At 41.7% G+C, this 16,153-nt stretch overlaps 1 long non-coding RNA gene across 1 annotated transcript in view; it reads right to left on the minus strand.

Annotated features, from left to right (window-relative positions):
- Nucleotides 1-14,442, minus strand: part of LOC311109406 — a 78,883-nt gene extending 64,441 nt beyond the window's left edge. Inside the window, exon 1 of the long non-coding RNA XR_014610594.1 lies at nucleotides 14,280-14,442. This is a non-coding gene — a long non-coding RNA (uncharacterized lncRNA). The remainder of the gene's footprint in view (nucleotides 1-14,279) is intronic.
- Between the last annotated feature and the right edge of the window lie 1,711 nt (nucleotides 14,443-16,153).

The following is a 16,153-nucleotide window of genomic DNA, read 5'->3' on the forward strand; positions in this document are numbered from 1 at the left end:
ACTCCTCACGCTCCATACTAAGCCAGCTGGATGGCGGGGGTGCGTCATTCAGCAAAAACGTAACCGCGCGGAGGTTAGCGGCCCAATAGTAAAATATAAAATTAGGGAGAGACAATCCTCCTTCCATCTTGGATTTACATAGGTGTTTTTTACCTATCCTGTGTGTTTTATAATCCCAGATGAAAGGATTGACAATAGAGTCCAGTTGTTTATGAAAGGATTTAGGTATGAATACTGGGATGTTCTGGTATAGGTAGAGCAGTTGTGGGAGGAAGACCATTTTAATGGCATTAATTCTTCAGAGCAGAGAAATTGGGAGGGTTCTCCAAAATTGTATGTTTGCCTTGAGATTTTGCATCAGAGAGGGGAAATTCTCTTTAAATAGTAAGGAGTATTGTTTGGTAACTACAATTCCAAGGTAGATACATTTTTCTGAAGATAACTTAACTGGAAGATGTTCTAGCCAGGAGGTGTTTTGCATCCGTATGGGCATTAATTCACTCTTGTTCCAATTTATTCTGTATCCCGAGAAGGTACCAAACAAATTAATCACCTCAAGAATAGCTGGAATACTAGCTTGGGGTTCTGCTACATAGAGGAGAATATCATCTGCGTATAGGGAAATCTTATTTAGAGTATCTTTAGTATTATAGCCGTGTATTGCTGAATGAGATCTGATCGCTTGAGCGAGAGGTTCAATAATTAGGGCGAAGAGCATAGGCGACAGCGCACAACCCTGCCTTGTCCCTCTATAAAGGTTAAATCAGGGCGACAGTGATTGGTTAGTGAGTATTCTCGCACAGGGGTTCCAAAATAAAAGCTGGATCCAATTTATGAACCCATCTCCAATATTACATTTCTGTAGGACCTTGAGTAGATAGGGCCACTCAACTTGGTCAAAGGCCTTTTCGGCGTCAAGAGATATAACGGCAAGGTCCACGTTAGGTAACCTCTGAGAATACATAATGTTGAAGAGGCGCCTGAGATTGAACAATGAGTTTCTGTTAAGGATAAAGCCGGTCTGGTCCGAATGGACCAATTTGCCAATTAAAGTGCTAAGCCTGTTAGCCAGAGTTTTTGCTAAAATCTTTTGGTCTGTATTAATGAGGGATATTGGTCTGTATGACCCTACCTCTTCCGGATCTTTACCCTTCTTATGTATAACTGTAATAAACGCCTCATCCAAAGTAGATAGGAGAGCTCCATCCTCATTGGCCCGAACCAACATTTTGTGCAGGTAGGGAGAGAGCATGTTGCTGAATATTTTATAGAATTCACCAGGGTATCCATCTGGGCTCGGGGTCTTGCCACTCTTTAGAGATTTAATTGTTTCTCTAACTTCTTCAAGAGATATTTCCTTATTCAGGAAGTTAGAGTCTTCCTGGTTCAGGGCAGGAAGATTACAGTCCAAAAAGTTTTGCATAATTAAGGGGTTAGGATCCGCTTTAGATGTATATAGAGTCTCATAAAACTGACGGAATCTGTCATTGATGTCTTTGGGGGAGGAGAGTAATTCCCCAGATGCAGATTTAACTTTGTGAATCATTCGGTCACTCACATTTTTTCAAAGTTGTCTGGCGAGTAATTTGTGTGGTTTGTCACCAAACTCAAAATATTTTTGCTTGGCATAGAGAAAAGATTTAGCAATTTTAGCCGAGAGGATCTGATTGTATTTAAATTTTAAAAGACATAATTTTTTTATGTTTCTCCATAGATGGATGTCTAGCATTCTCCCTATCCAGTAAGTGAATTTGTCCCTCCAGTTCTACCAATTTTCTTCTGTTTTGCCTACTCCTGGCAGTCTGAAAAGAGATGATACAGCCTCTCAAATACGCCTTCAGCGTTTCCCACAATAATGCTGGGGAAGTCTCTGTGTTGTCGTTGGTATCAAAGAAAAATGTAATTTGGTCTTTAAGATGTTCACAGAATGTTGGTTCTGTGAGGAGCTGAGGATTCAACCTCCAGACCCTCTCGTTTGGTACGATGTCACCCAATCTCAGGGAGAAGGTGAGTGGACTGTGGTCAGAGATTATAATAATATCATGATCTCACATTACAGGTATAGGGGAGTAGTTTAGCATCAACCAAAAAGTAGTCAATTCGAGTATATACATTGTGAACATGAGAGTAAAAGGAGTATTCCCTACCCGTAGGGTTAGAGATCCTCCATATACAGTGGGGGAAAAAAGTATTTAGTCAGCCACCAATTGTGCAAGTTCTCCCACTTAAAATGATGAGAGAGGCCTGTAATTTTCATCATAGGTACACGTCAACTGTGACAGACAAATTGAGAAAAGAAAATCCAGATAATCACATTGTAGGATTTTTAATGAATTTATTTGCAAATTATGGTGGAAAATAAGTATTTGGTCACCTACAAACAAGCAAGATTTCTGGCTCTCACAGACCTGTAACTTCTTCTTTAAGAGGCTCCTCTGTCCTCCACTCGTTACCTGTATTAATGGCACCTGTTTGAACTTGTTATCAGTATAAAAGACACCTGTCCACAACCTCAAACAGTCACACTCCAAACTCCACTATAGCCAAGACCAAATAGCTGTCAAAGGACACCAGAAACAAAATTGTAGACCTGCATCAGGCTGGGAAAACTGAATATGCAATAGGTAAGCAGCTTGGTTTGAAGAAATCAACTGTGGGAGCAATTATTAGGAAATGGAAGACATACAAGACCACTGATAATCTCCCTCGATCTGGGGCTCCACGCAAGATCTCACCCCGTGGGGTCAAAATGATCACAAGAACGGTGAGCAAAAATCCCAGAACCACACGGGGGGACCTAGTGAATGACCTGCAGAGAGCTGGGACCAAAGTAACAAAGCCTACCATCAGTAACACACTACGCCGCCAGGGACTCAAATCCTGCAGTGTCCCCCTGCTTAAGCCAGTACATGTCCAGGCCTGTCTGAAGTTTGCTAGAGTGCATTTGGATGATCCAGAAGAGGATTGGGAGAATGTCATATGGTCAGATGAAACCAAAATATAACTTTTTGGTAAAAACTCAACTCGTCGTGTTTGGAGGACAAAGAATGCTGAGCTGCATCCAAAGAACACCATACCTACTGTGAAGCATGGGGGTGGAAACATCATGCTTTGGGGCTGTTTTTCTGCAAAGGGACCAGGACGACTGATCCGTGTAAAGGAAAGAATGAATGGGGCCATGTATCGTGAGATTTTGAGTGAAAACCTCCTTGCATCAGCAAGGGCATTTAAGATGAAACGTGGCTGGGTCTTTCAGCATGACAATGATCCCAAACACACCGCCCGGGCAACGAAGGAGTGGCTTCGTAAGAAGCATTTCAAGGTCCTGGAGTGGCCTAGCCAGTCTCCAGATCTCAACCCCATAGAAAATCTTTGGAGGGAGTTGAAAGTCCGTGTTGCCCAGCGACAGCCCCAAAACATCACTGCTCTAGAGGAGATCTGCATGGAGGAATGGGCCAAAATACCAGCAACAGTGTGTGAAAACCTTGTGAAGACTTACAGAAAACGTTTGACCTGTGTCATTGCCAACAAAGGGTATATAACAAAGTATTGAGAAACTTTTGTTATTGACCAAATACTTATTTTCCACCATAATTTGCAAATAAATTCATTAAAAATCCTACAATGTGATTTTCTGGATTTCTTTCCCTCATTTTGTCTGTCATAGTTGACGTGTACCTATGATGAAAATTACAGGCCTCTCTCATCTTTTTAAGTGGGAGAACTTGCACAATTGGTGGCTGACTAAATACTTTTTTTCCCCACTGTAAATCCCCTATGGTACTTATCCCCAACTCTCCCCATCGCTCAAAGGTGTTATCAAGGTTAGAGGGGGCAAAGGAGGGATTCCTGGCAACAGGGAGCATGAATGATATTGGTCTAAACTCAAAGTGGACTTTAATTTGTGTATTTAGGATTATTATATATAATAGGATTGTTACGGTAAAGTGACATCTCCAGTTTGACAGGTGACAAAATCACAGCACCAATAGAGAAGGGGTGACACTCCTCACGCTCCATACTAAGCCAGCTGGATGGCGGGGGTGCGTCATTCAGCAAAAACGTAACCGCGCGGAGGTTAGCGGCCCAATAGTAAAATATAAAATTAGGGAGAGACAATCCTCCTTCCATCTTGGATTTACATAGGTGTTTTTTACCTATCCTGTGTGTTTTATAATCCCAGATGAAAGGATTGACAATAGAGTCCAGTTGTTTATGAAAGGATTTAGGTATGAATACTGGGATGTTCTGGTATAGGTAGAGCAGTTGTGGGAGGAAGACCATTTTAATGGCATTAATTCTTCAGAGCAGAGAAATTGGGAGGGTTCTCCAAAATTGTATGTTTGCCTTGAGATTTTGCATCAGAGAGGGGAAATTCTCTTTAAATAGTAAGGAGTATTGTTTGGTAACTACAATTCCAAGGTAGATACATTTTTCTGAAGATAACTTAACTGGAAGATGTTCTAGCCAGGAGGTGTTTTGCATCCGTATGGGCATTAATTCACTCTTGTTCCAATTTATTCTGTATCCCGAGAAGGTACCAAACAAATTAATCACCTCAAGAATAGCTGGAATACTAGCTTGGGGTTCTGCTACATAGAGGAGAATATCATCTGCGTATAGGGAAATCTTATTTAGAGTATCTTTAGTATTATAGCCGTGTATTGCTGAATGAGATCTGATCGCTTGAGCGAGAGGTTCAATAATTAGGGCGAAGAGCATAGGCGACAGCGCACAACCCTGCCTTGTCCCTCTATAAAGGTTAAATCAGGGCGACAGTGATTGGTTAGTGAGTATTCTCGCACAGGGGTTCCAAAATAAAAGCTGGATCCAATTTATGAACCCATCTCCAATATTACATTTCTGTAGGACCTTGAGTAGATAGGGCCACTCAACTTGGTCAAAGGCCTTTTCGGCGTCAAGAGATATAACGGCAAGGTCCACGTTAGGTAACCTCTGAGAATACATAATGTTGAAGAGGCGCCTGAGATTGAACAATGAGTTTCTGTTAAGGATAAAGCCGGTCTGGTCCGAATGGACCAATTTGCCAATTAAAGTGCTAAGCCTGTTAGCCAGAGTTTTTGCTAAAATCTTTTGGTCTGTATTAATGAGGGATATTGGTCTGTATGACCCTACCTCTTCCGGATCTTTACCCTTCTTATGTATAACTGTAATAAACGCCTCATCCAAAGTAGATAGGAGAGCTCCATCCTCATTGGCCCGAACCAACATTTTGTGCAGGTAGGGAGAGAGCATGTTGCTGAATATTTTATAGAATTCACCAGGGTATCCATCTGGGCTCGGGGTCTTGCCACTCTTTAGAGATTTAATTGTTTCTCTAACTTCTTCAAGAGATATTTCCTTATTCAGGAAGTTAGAGTCTTCCTGGTTCAGGGCAGGAAGATTACAGTCCAAAAAGTTTTGCATAATTAAGGGGTTAGGATCCGCTTTAGATGTATATAGAGTCTCATAAAACTGACGGAATCTGTCATTGATGTCTTTGGGGGAGGAGAGTAATTCCCCAGATGCAGATTTAACTTTGTGAATCATTCGGTCACTCACATTTTTTCAAAGTTGTCTGGCGAGTAATTTGTGTGGTTTGTCACCAAACTCAAAATATTTTTGCTTGGCATAGAGAAAAGATTTAGCAATTTTAGCCGAGAGGATCTGATTGTATTTAAATTTTAAAAGACATAATTTTTTTATGTTTCTCCATAGATGGATGTCTAGCATTCTCCCTATCCAGTAAGTGAATTTGTCCCTCCAGTTCTACCAATTTTCTTCTGTTTTGCCTACTCCTGGCAGTCTGAAAAGAGATGATACAGCCTCTCAAATACGCCTTCAGCGTTTCCCACAATAATGCTGGGGAAGTCTCTGTGTTGTCGTTGGTATCAAAGAAAAATGTAATTTGGTCTTTAAGATGTTCACAGAATGTTGGTTCTGTGAGGAGCTGAGGATTCAACCTCCAGACCCTCTCGTTTGGTACGATGTCACCCAATCTCAGGGAGAAGGTGAGTGGACTGTGGTCAGAGATTATAATAATATCATGATCTCACATTACAGGTATAGGGGAGTAGTTTAGCATCAACCAAAAAGTAGTCAATTCGAGTATATACATTGTGAACATGAGAGTAAAAGGAGTATTCCCTACCCGTAGGGTTAGAGATCCTCCATATACAGTGGGGGAAAAAAGTATTTAGTCAGCCACCAATTGTGCAAGTTCTCCCACTTAAAATGATGAGAGAGGCCTGTAATTTTCATCATAGGTACACGTCAACTGTGACAGACAAATTGAGAAAAGAAAATCCAGATAATCACATTGTAGGATTTTTAATGAATTTATTTGCAAATTATGGTGGAAAATAAGTATTTGGTCACCTACAAACAAGCAAGATTTCTGGCTCTCACAGACCTGTAACTTCTTCTTTAAGAGGCTCCTCTGTCCTCCACTCGTTACCTGTATTAATGGCACCTGTTTGAACTTGTTATCAGTATAAAAGACACCTGTCCACAACCTCAAACAGTCACACTCCAAACTCCACTATAGCCAAGACCAAATAGCTGTCAAAGGACACCAGAAACAAAATTGTAGACCTGCATCAGGCTGGGAAAACTGAATATGCAATAGGTAAGCAGCTTGGTTTGAAGAAATCAACTGTGGGAGCAATTATTAGGAAATGGAAGACATACAAGACCACTGATAATCTCCCTCGATCTGGGGCTCCACGCAAGATCTCACCCTGTGGGGTCAAAATGATCACAAGAACGGTGAGCAAAAATCCCAGAACCACACGGGGGGACCTAGTGAATGACCTGCAGAGAGCTGGGACCAAAGTAACAAAGCCTACCATCAGTAACACACTATGCCGCCAGGGACTCAAATCCTGCAGTACAAGACGTGTCCCCCTGCTTAAGCCAGTACATGTCCAGGCCCGTCTGAAGTTTGCTAGAGTGCATTTGGATGATCCAGAAGAGGATTGGGAGAATGTCATATGGTCAGATGAAACCAAAATAGAACTTTTTGGTAAAAACTCAACTCGTCGTGTTTGGAGGACAAAGAATGCTGAGTTGCATCCAAAGAACACCATACCTACTGTGAAGCATGGGGTGGAAACATCATGCTTTGGGGCTGTTTTTCTGCAAAGGGACCAGGACGACTGATCCGTGTAAAGGAAAGAATGAATGGGGCCATGTATCGTGAGATTTTGAGTGAAAACCTCCTTCCATCAGCAAGGGCATTGAAGATGAAACGTGGCTGGGTCTTTCAGCATGACAATGATCCCAAACACACCGCCCGGGCAACGAAGGAGTGGCTTCGTAAGAAGCATTTCAAGGTCCTGGAGTGGCCTAGCCAGTCTCCAGATCTCAACCCCATAGAAAATCTTTGGAGGGAGTTGAAAGTCCGTGTTGCCCAGCGACAGCCCCAAAACATCACTGCTCTAGAGGAGCTCTGCATGGAGGAATGGGCCAAAATACCAGCAACAGTGTGTGAAAACCTTGTGAAGACTTACAGAAAACATTTGACCTGTGTCATTGCCAACAAAGGGTATATAACAAAGTATTGAGAAACTTTTGTTATTGACCAAATACTTATTTTCCACCATAATTTGCAAATACATTCATTAAAAATCCTACAATGTGATTTTCTGGAGAAAAAAAATCTCATTTTGTCTGTCATAGTTGACGTGTACCTATGATGAAAATTACAGGCCTCTCTCATCTTTTTAAGTGGGAGAACTTGCACAATTGGTGGCTGACTAAATACTTTTTTTCCCCACTGTATCAAATAAGTTTTTTATGTAGGTATTCAAGAATTCGCTTGAATAGGAGGTAGGGGTTCGCCGGGTAGAGGATCTATCCAAATATTGGTCTAGTACACAGTTAAGGTCCCCTCCAATGACCAGATTAGTATGGGAGATATCTGGAATCAGGGCAAGGACTCTTGAAAAAAGAGGGGTTATCAATGTTTGGCCCATAGATATTTAGTAGAGTTACAGAAGTAGAGTGGATCTCTCCTATTACGATCACATAACGACCCTCTTTATCCACAATAGTGGTTTTATGTAGAAAGGGAATTCCTTTCCGTACCAGAATCGCTGTGCCTCTCGTTTTGGCAGAGAAGTTAGAGTGATACACTTGCCCCACCCACTTACATTTATGTATGTTATGAGAATTGTTTTTCAGATGGGTTTCTTGCAAAAATATAATATCAGACAAAAGTGCTTTCAAGTGGGCTAGGACCTTGCCTCTCTTAATTGGTTCGTTTAAACCCTTGACATTCCAGGAAGTGAATGTAAGCCCCGCCCTCCTCTCATTTGTAGTTCCTATGGTGGCCTGCATAACATGTAACTCACTAAAAAGGTAAGAAAGCGCACCATACCATCACGATCAGCATATGTAGCACCGACACCCAAGCAGTATCCAACCCACCCCTCCCCCCCCGCAAGCACCTTTACTCTCCACCCTGTTCCCCTACTTTCCCCAACCTTTACCACCCCATCAACCCACATTTAACAGGCATACACAAATAGGACAGAAAAAAATATGAAAATAAAAATAACAAACACATTGTCTGGCCGATGCCAAAAAAGCACGGCGCGACCTCGAACAAGAGGTAAAACAAAAATAAAATCCCAACTATACGTTCACCTCTCACTATCCTAGAACTTCTACTAACATATGAACTGAGGAGGCTCCCACGCTTAAAGTGTTCAATTAGCATCTAATAAACCTAAACAGAATAAGTTGCAACTTAAACATATTGCGCACTTAAGGTTAATCTTGGGTCAATCCCTGAGATAAGCAAGATGTATCATCACAAGATTCTATTGCTAAGCAATGCCGGTCTAAACATAAACCATCAGTAACCGACATAGACAGCAGTACAGTTATATATTGTGGGTTAGGAGATGGGAACAAGGATTTTGATAAATTGAACATACCCCCCCCAAAAAAAATTTTTTTTTGTTAAAATAAAAATATATTTACATTTACATTTTAGTCATTTAGCAGACGCTCTTATCCAGAGCGACTTACAGTTAGTGAATACATCTTTTTTTTTTTATACTGGCCCCCCGTGGGAATCGAACCCACAACCCTGGCGTTGCAAACAACCCTGGCCATTCCCTCCCCTACCCTGGACGACGCTGGGCCAATTGTGCGCCGCCCCGTGAGTCTCCCGGTCGCGGATCGAACCAGGATCTCTAGTGGCCTTAGACCACTGCGCCACTCAGGAGTATATAATATAATAAATAATAATAAATAATTTTAAAATAATTTTAGAAAATAGTGATTTATATATACATATGTGCACACATATACACATACATACATGTGCATACCTACATACATACACACACACACACACACACACACACACGTGCACCCACACACATACAAAAAATATATACATATAAAATAAATATTCTTAAATATATACAGATACACACACGCATACACATACATACATCCATACACACACATCTACGTACACAAATATTCATACCCCAGAATAATAATCTATACTAATTTAAAATATACACATACATAATACTAAAATGCTAAGAGAAAATAATAATAAAGTACAAATAATAATTATTATATGTCCGCACACCTACACAGACACAAGCACCACGGAGGGCTGGTGGGAATCAAATCGTGAGAGCGGGCCAGGCTATGACAAAGGCAGAACAGCACAAAGCATCAACTTGCTATCCAGGTGTCTGTGTCTACCCCTTCCCAACCATCACCCCCAGACCCCTGCAAGCAATAAATACATGGTATGGTAATAGGAATAATGTAAGAATTGAAAAATAAATAACGAAACAAAACAAAAAAATGGGGGAATATAAGTATATCCTTCCGAAAGTGTCAATGATCCGACCTGGAAGGCCTCCCAAACAGGCATCGCTCTAAACCCAGTCGGAATGAAAGTGAAATTAACGTTAAATGAGAGCTCTGACCGCCCTCCATTGGTCAGCTCAGCATATTACATGTTCGGTAGCCCTTGCTGAGACCGTTTAATACGGTTTCACCCGTTATGGTATAGTATGGGTTCGAGTCCATGAGCAGACCCTAACGCACTCTAAACTGTACGGGGGATTGGCGTATATTCCCGGATAAACTTCTCTGCGTCCAAAACCGAGGAGAGCCAAATCTTCTCCCCGGAAGGTGGGGTAATTCTTAGTCTTGCAGAGAAGACCAAGGCTGGGCGAAGATGGAGTTTGTAGAGTTTGGTCATGAAATCTCTGTAGCCAGCGCGGTGCTTTGCTACATCGGGCGCATAATCCTCATAGACACGAAAGGGGTGCCCTTTATGTAACAGGTTGCCCCTCATTCGAGCCTCGCGCAGGATAAGATCCTTGGTCTTGAAACTGTGACAACAGATGATTACTGGGCGAGGACGCTGGCCCGGTCCAGGCACTGGGACAAGGGCGCGATGTGCACGGTCCAGTAGGGGATCCGAAGCCAAAACATCCGGTCCCATTGCATCCTTCAGTAGCTTGGCGAAGAAGTCGGTGGGGCGAGAGCCCGCCTCCACCCCTTCTGCCAGACCCACAACGTGAAGGTTATGACGTCTGGAACAGCGCCAGGTCGACCACTTTCACAGAAAGCCTCTGCACACTATCCTGCAATGACGTGCATAGCTTCTCTAACTCATCGATCCTACCAGCGTTGAATTCAGAAGCTTTCTCAAGGTCCACAATACTCTGGCCCTGCGAAGCGACCGTTCGAATGGTGCTCTCGATTTTAGTGTCCAGTTCAGCAATAGTAGCCTTAAGATCCTCCGCTATAGCAACACGTAGTTCTCCCAAAGCCCGGGTAAGTTCTGTAAGTGTCACGTTGTTACCTGTGCCTTCCGCCATGTCTGTCTCGTTGTTTGGTGGGGAGTAGACCTCCGATGTGGATTTATTGTCTTTTGGTCGCTTATTACTCGGCATTTTCACATAGAAAGTTACAATATTGTATTAGAAAGAAACGTTTGTTGTAACAAGTGCCATAAAGTAAGTTAGGTTAGATTATTTCGCAAAAAAGTTGCAGGAGCCTCTCACACACAGCCGTTCACTCAAACATGCTAGCTCCGCTCCCCTAAAACTTGTTTTTCAACCACTCCACAAATTTCTTGTTAACAAACTATAGTTTTGGCAAGTCGGTTAGGACATCTACTTTGTGCATGACAAGGAATTTTTCCAACAATTGTTTACAGACAGATAATTTCACTTATAATTCACTGTATCACAATTCCAGTGGGTCAGAAGTTTACATACACTAAGTTGACTGTGCCTTTAAACAGCTTGGAAAATTCCAGAAAATGAGGTCATGGTTTTAGAAGCTTCTGATAGGCTAATTGACATCATTTGAGTCAATTGGAGGTGTACCTGTGGATGTATTTCAAGGCCTACCTTCAAACTCAGAGCCTCTTTGCTTGACATCATGGGAAAATCAAAAGAAATCAGCCAAGACCTCAGAAAAATAATTGTAGACCTCCACAATTCTGGTTCATCCTTGGGAGCAATTTCCAAACGCCTGAAGGTACACGTTCATCTAACAATAGTATGCAAGTATAAACACCATGGGACCACGCAGACGTCATACTGCTCAGGAAGGAGACGCGTTCTGTCTCCTAGAGATGAACGTACTTTGGTGCGAAAAGTGCAAATCAATCCCAGAACAACAGCAAAGGATCTTGTGAAGATGCTGGAGGAAACAGGTACAAAAATATCTATATCCGTAAAACAAGTCCTATATCGACATAACCTGAAAGGCCGCTCAGCGAGGAAGAATAATATTTTATATTTGAGATGCTTCAAATAGCCACCCTTTGCCTTGATGACAGCTTTGCACACTCTTGGCATTCTCTCAACAATTAACAGGTGTGCCTTGTTTAATGTTGATTTGTGGCATTTCTTTCCTTCTTAATGCGTTTGAGACAATTAGTTGTGTTGTGACAAGGTAGGGGGGGGTATACAGAAGATAGCCCTATTTGGTAAAAGACCAAGTCCATATTATGGCAAGAACAGCTCAAATAAGCAAAGAGAAACGACAATCCATCATTACTTGAAGACATGAAGGACAGTCAATACAGAACATTTCAAGAACTTTGAAAGTTTCTTCAAGTGCAGTCTTAAAAGCCATCAAGCGCTATAATGAAACTGGCACTCATGAGGACCGCCACAGGAATGGAAGACCCAGAGTTACCTCTGCTGCAGAGGATAAGTTCATTAGAGTTACCAGCCTCCTAAATTGCAGCCTAAATAAATGCTTCACAGAGTTCAAGTCACAGACACATCTCAACATCAAGTGTTCAGAGGGGACTGTGTGAATCAGGCCTTCATGGTCAAATTTCTTTGTGAGACGCGTGTGGGTGAATGGATGATCTCCGCATGTGTAGTTCCCACCGTAAAGCATGGAGGAGGAGGTGTTATAGTGTGGGGGTGCTTTGCTGTTGACACTGTCTGTGATTTATTTAGAATTCAAGGAACACTTAACCAGCATGGCCACCACAGCATTATGCAGTGATTGGCCATACCATCTGGTTTGGGCTTAGTGGAACTATCATTTGTTTTTCAACAGGACAATGACCCAACACACCTCCAGGCTGTGTAAGGGCTATTTTACCAAGAAGAAGAGTGCTGGAGTGCTGCATCAGATGACCTGGCCTCCACAATCACCCGACCTCAACCCAATTGAGATGGTTTGGGATGAGTCGGACGGCAGAGTGAAGGATAAGCAGCCAACAAGTTCTCAGCATATGTGGGAACTCCTTCAAGACTGTTGGAAAAGCATTCCAGGTGAAGCTGGTTGAGGGAATGCCAAGAGTGTGCAAAGCTGTCATCAAGGCAAAGGGTGGCTACTTTGAAGAATCTCAAATATATTTTGATTTGTTTAACACTTTTTTGGTTACTACATGATTCCATATGTTTTATTTCATAGTTTTGATGTCTTCACTGTTATTCTACAATGTAGAAAATAGTAAAAATAAAGAAAAAACCCTTGAATGAGTAGGTGTGTCCAAACTTTTGACTGGTCCTGTAATTATAGATGGATTCATCAATGTATTATTTGTATGTACATGCCTTTGCATATGACGCTCTATTTATTTATCTATCATATTTTTGCATAAGGAAACGTTTCCAATAAAAGGATCATATAAAGGTTGAGTCTGTGTAAAGGTTATTTTTGACTGAACTTTAGTAGAAGGATAACCGTAGGTTCATTGTCATCTAATACAGAGAATTAAGCATTTATTTACATAAAACCATGTTCCCAATGTTATTAGTAATGTTACTACACTAGAGGTAAAAAAATTTAAATGTCCGCAGATTTTCTGCAGAAATCGTAACAGAAAATATAAAACGTCCCCGCAGATTCCGTTTGGGTTTGCTCATGACTCCTAGCCCCGAGCAGGTCAGACCCCACCCAATCACCCTGTCTGTCCCCTGACTAAAATTATATAAAAACAATGTTATTACTGTACTACACTTTACAACGTAATGTAAAGTGTTACCCATGAACCCAATACTGTACAACCAGACACTGACTTATCACACCATGATCATCATTTTCTTTGCCTGACCTAAATACAAGTGTAAATACGGTGGCGTTTACATTTCTAACACCTGCTGTCACCCAGAACGGATGCAGGTGACATGATCCACACTGGTATGTTTGCCTACTACGCCTGAGACATAACCCACTGAATACCTTTGGCATAATCTACCAATGATACAAAGAACGGAGCAAATGCGATCTGTAACTAGAATCCGAACGATTCGAGTGATTTTACTATCCACTTGCTCCTACTTGAACTTGCTTGGTTGAGAGCGAGCCAAGCTAGTTTAAGGAGCTAGCTCGCTAGTTAGCTTTACTATTTTATCAATAAAGATAAGGATCTAGCTACCATAACATGTATTGCTGTTTATGTCCTTATTCCACACAAGGAAAATCCCCCAAAATAAGAAGAGGTTAGCTTGCAAAAACGGACTACTTGCATCGCGCTGTCAGTGACAAGCTCCGTTTCAAAACACTTGGCTCGAGCTCAAGAAAGGGGTCAGTATTCCTTCGCAACCGTGCTAGCTAGCTAGCTATGGCTAACTTTTTCTTTTGGAAAGTACAGCTAAGTTCTCACATATTTCAGATATCTATCTAGTTAAGAGATGTGAGCGCATGTAAAACACGATTTAGCTCATTTCTTAACTAACTGTTGCTATGAGCGCAGCATGCAAGTTTCTTTCCCACGCAACATGGAATAGTTTATCGTCAAATATAATATTACTCACTCAAGCTTCGTTGCGTTGGTGCAAATTTGCTCTCACATAGGTTGGCACTTCACATATCACTTCGGTGTAGACACTCTTTTTCAGTCAACCTTACTTGATCTTTTAATTCTAGACCGAGACTTTCTGGTTGCTTCAATATCTCATCCTTGTTCTTTCTGTCTGGGACGCGAGCCTTCCACAAAGAAACGCCTAGTCCCATCGTCATTCGTATTCCCGTTTTGGGCGTTGCCAGTTCTTCATCTGCACATTTTCATAGGTTCTCTCAAGTTATCAATCACCCACCTATGCCTGCTTCTCTTGATACATTGTTTGAATAAGAGAAAAAGTAAAGTATTCAAATGTATTAACAAACTAAGTCAATAATAATGTGTCTCATTTGGATATTCGTCATGTTAACATTAAGGTATACTTCAAATTATTTATAAAGGCTTCATAAGTAAATTATCCATCAATGTATTTTTAAATATTATTAAGTATACAGTTGGATGACCTAATATTCCTATATCAAATATAATTTGTATCATAATAATGTGCTTACTTATTCTAATCTGTGTGTAAGCAGAGTTTGTTTACCAGTATTATGAAAATACTTAATGCAGGGGTCCTTTTTTTTGGCCCACGACCCCATTTTGATATCTGAAAATTGTCGTGACCCCACCCATGTGAAAACAATTATGCAGCCTAATTAATAGCCAATGTTTACTAATTATCTTCTCAACTCACCATCACATACTTTTAATGTGGGGCAGCCCTCCATGGCTGTGGATGACCCTCCAGCTACCTCTCCCTGTCCTAGTCAATCAACTGCCTGGTCACAGCCTCCGCTGGGCTGTGCTCTCTGGATCAGAGTTCTGTCCCTTTGGCGGTTGTGGCCTGCACGTAACCGGCATCTCAGCAGCCCTCTTCTCAGGTGAGTTCTGTGGCTCTGGCCTCGCAATCTGCTTTGAGACACGGCAGAGGCCGGATCATTCTGGCGGTTGTGATAGGGAGTTCGATGGTGAGGCATATATCTGTGCCTGGGGCAAAAGTTCAGGATATCACCAGGTTGCTTCCCGAGGCTGTGAGTCAGTCACCGGGGGCTGATACTGTCATGGTTCATGTGGGGTCAAATAACATTATGAAGGGCAGCTGAGAAAAGCTGAAGATGGATTTAAAAAACTGATTGGGTCTCTACTTGACACCAACAAACGTCCGATAATATCTGGCCCTCTGCCCTTCCTAAATCGTGGCATTGAACGGTTCAGCAGACTTTTAGCCCTCCATAACTGGCTACAAGACTATTGCAGCTCTGTGGGTGTAACATTTATTGACAATTTGGATACCTTCTGGAAACAAAGCTCGTATTATAAGGAGGATGGGATCCATCGAAATCATTTGGGTTCCTGGATCCTTTCACAGCATTATAAGGCTGCGTTGAGACAATGACTTACCAATGACCCAAGTCCAGCTCATTTAATCCCTACCATTGTGTCGCTGAGTTGTCATAATGATTCAGCAAATGTACATTATCCTAGGGGCATTGGAAGACACAATGTAAATAACCTAATTCATGTCCCTCTTACTGCCCGGAATGCCTCTGCTGATCCTACAGCTATTGTATGCAGTAATCATATGCCTATGAACCAGAGTAATACTGTTAGCACTGAGGTGGTGTGCCCTAGTAGGAAGTCCACTGTGTGCAGCTCACCCTGCACTAATAAAAATAAACAGAGTATGTCTACCTCTGCTAAGCTTCCCAGTAAAGCAAGAAAAATAATCAAGCATCCCAGAAAAGTATAAAAAATAGCCCACGTTAACATAAGAAACAAGGTTCATGAAATCAATAATTTACTAGTAACAGATGACATTCATATTCTGACAATCTCTGAAACTCA

The sequence above is a fragment of the Coregonus lavaretus genome, assembly GCF_964263955.1.
Source record: "Coregonus lavaretus genome assembly, chromosome: 34".
Classification (NCBI taxonomy): Eukaryota; Metazoa; Chordata; class Actinopteri; order Salmoniformes; family Salmonidae; genus Coregonus; species Coregonus lavaretus.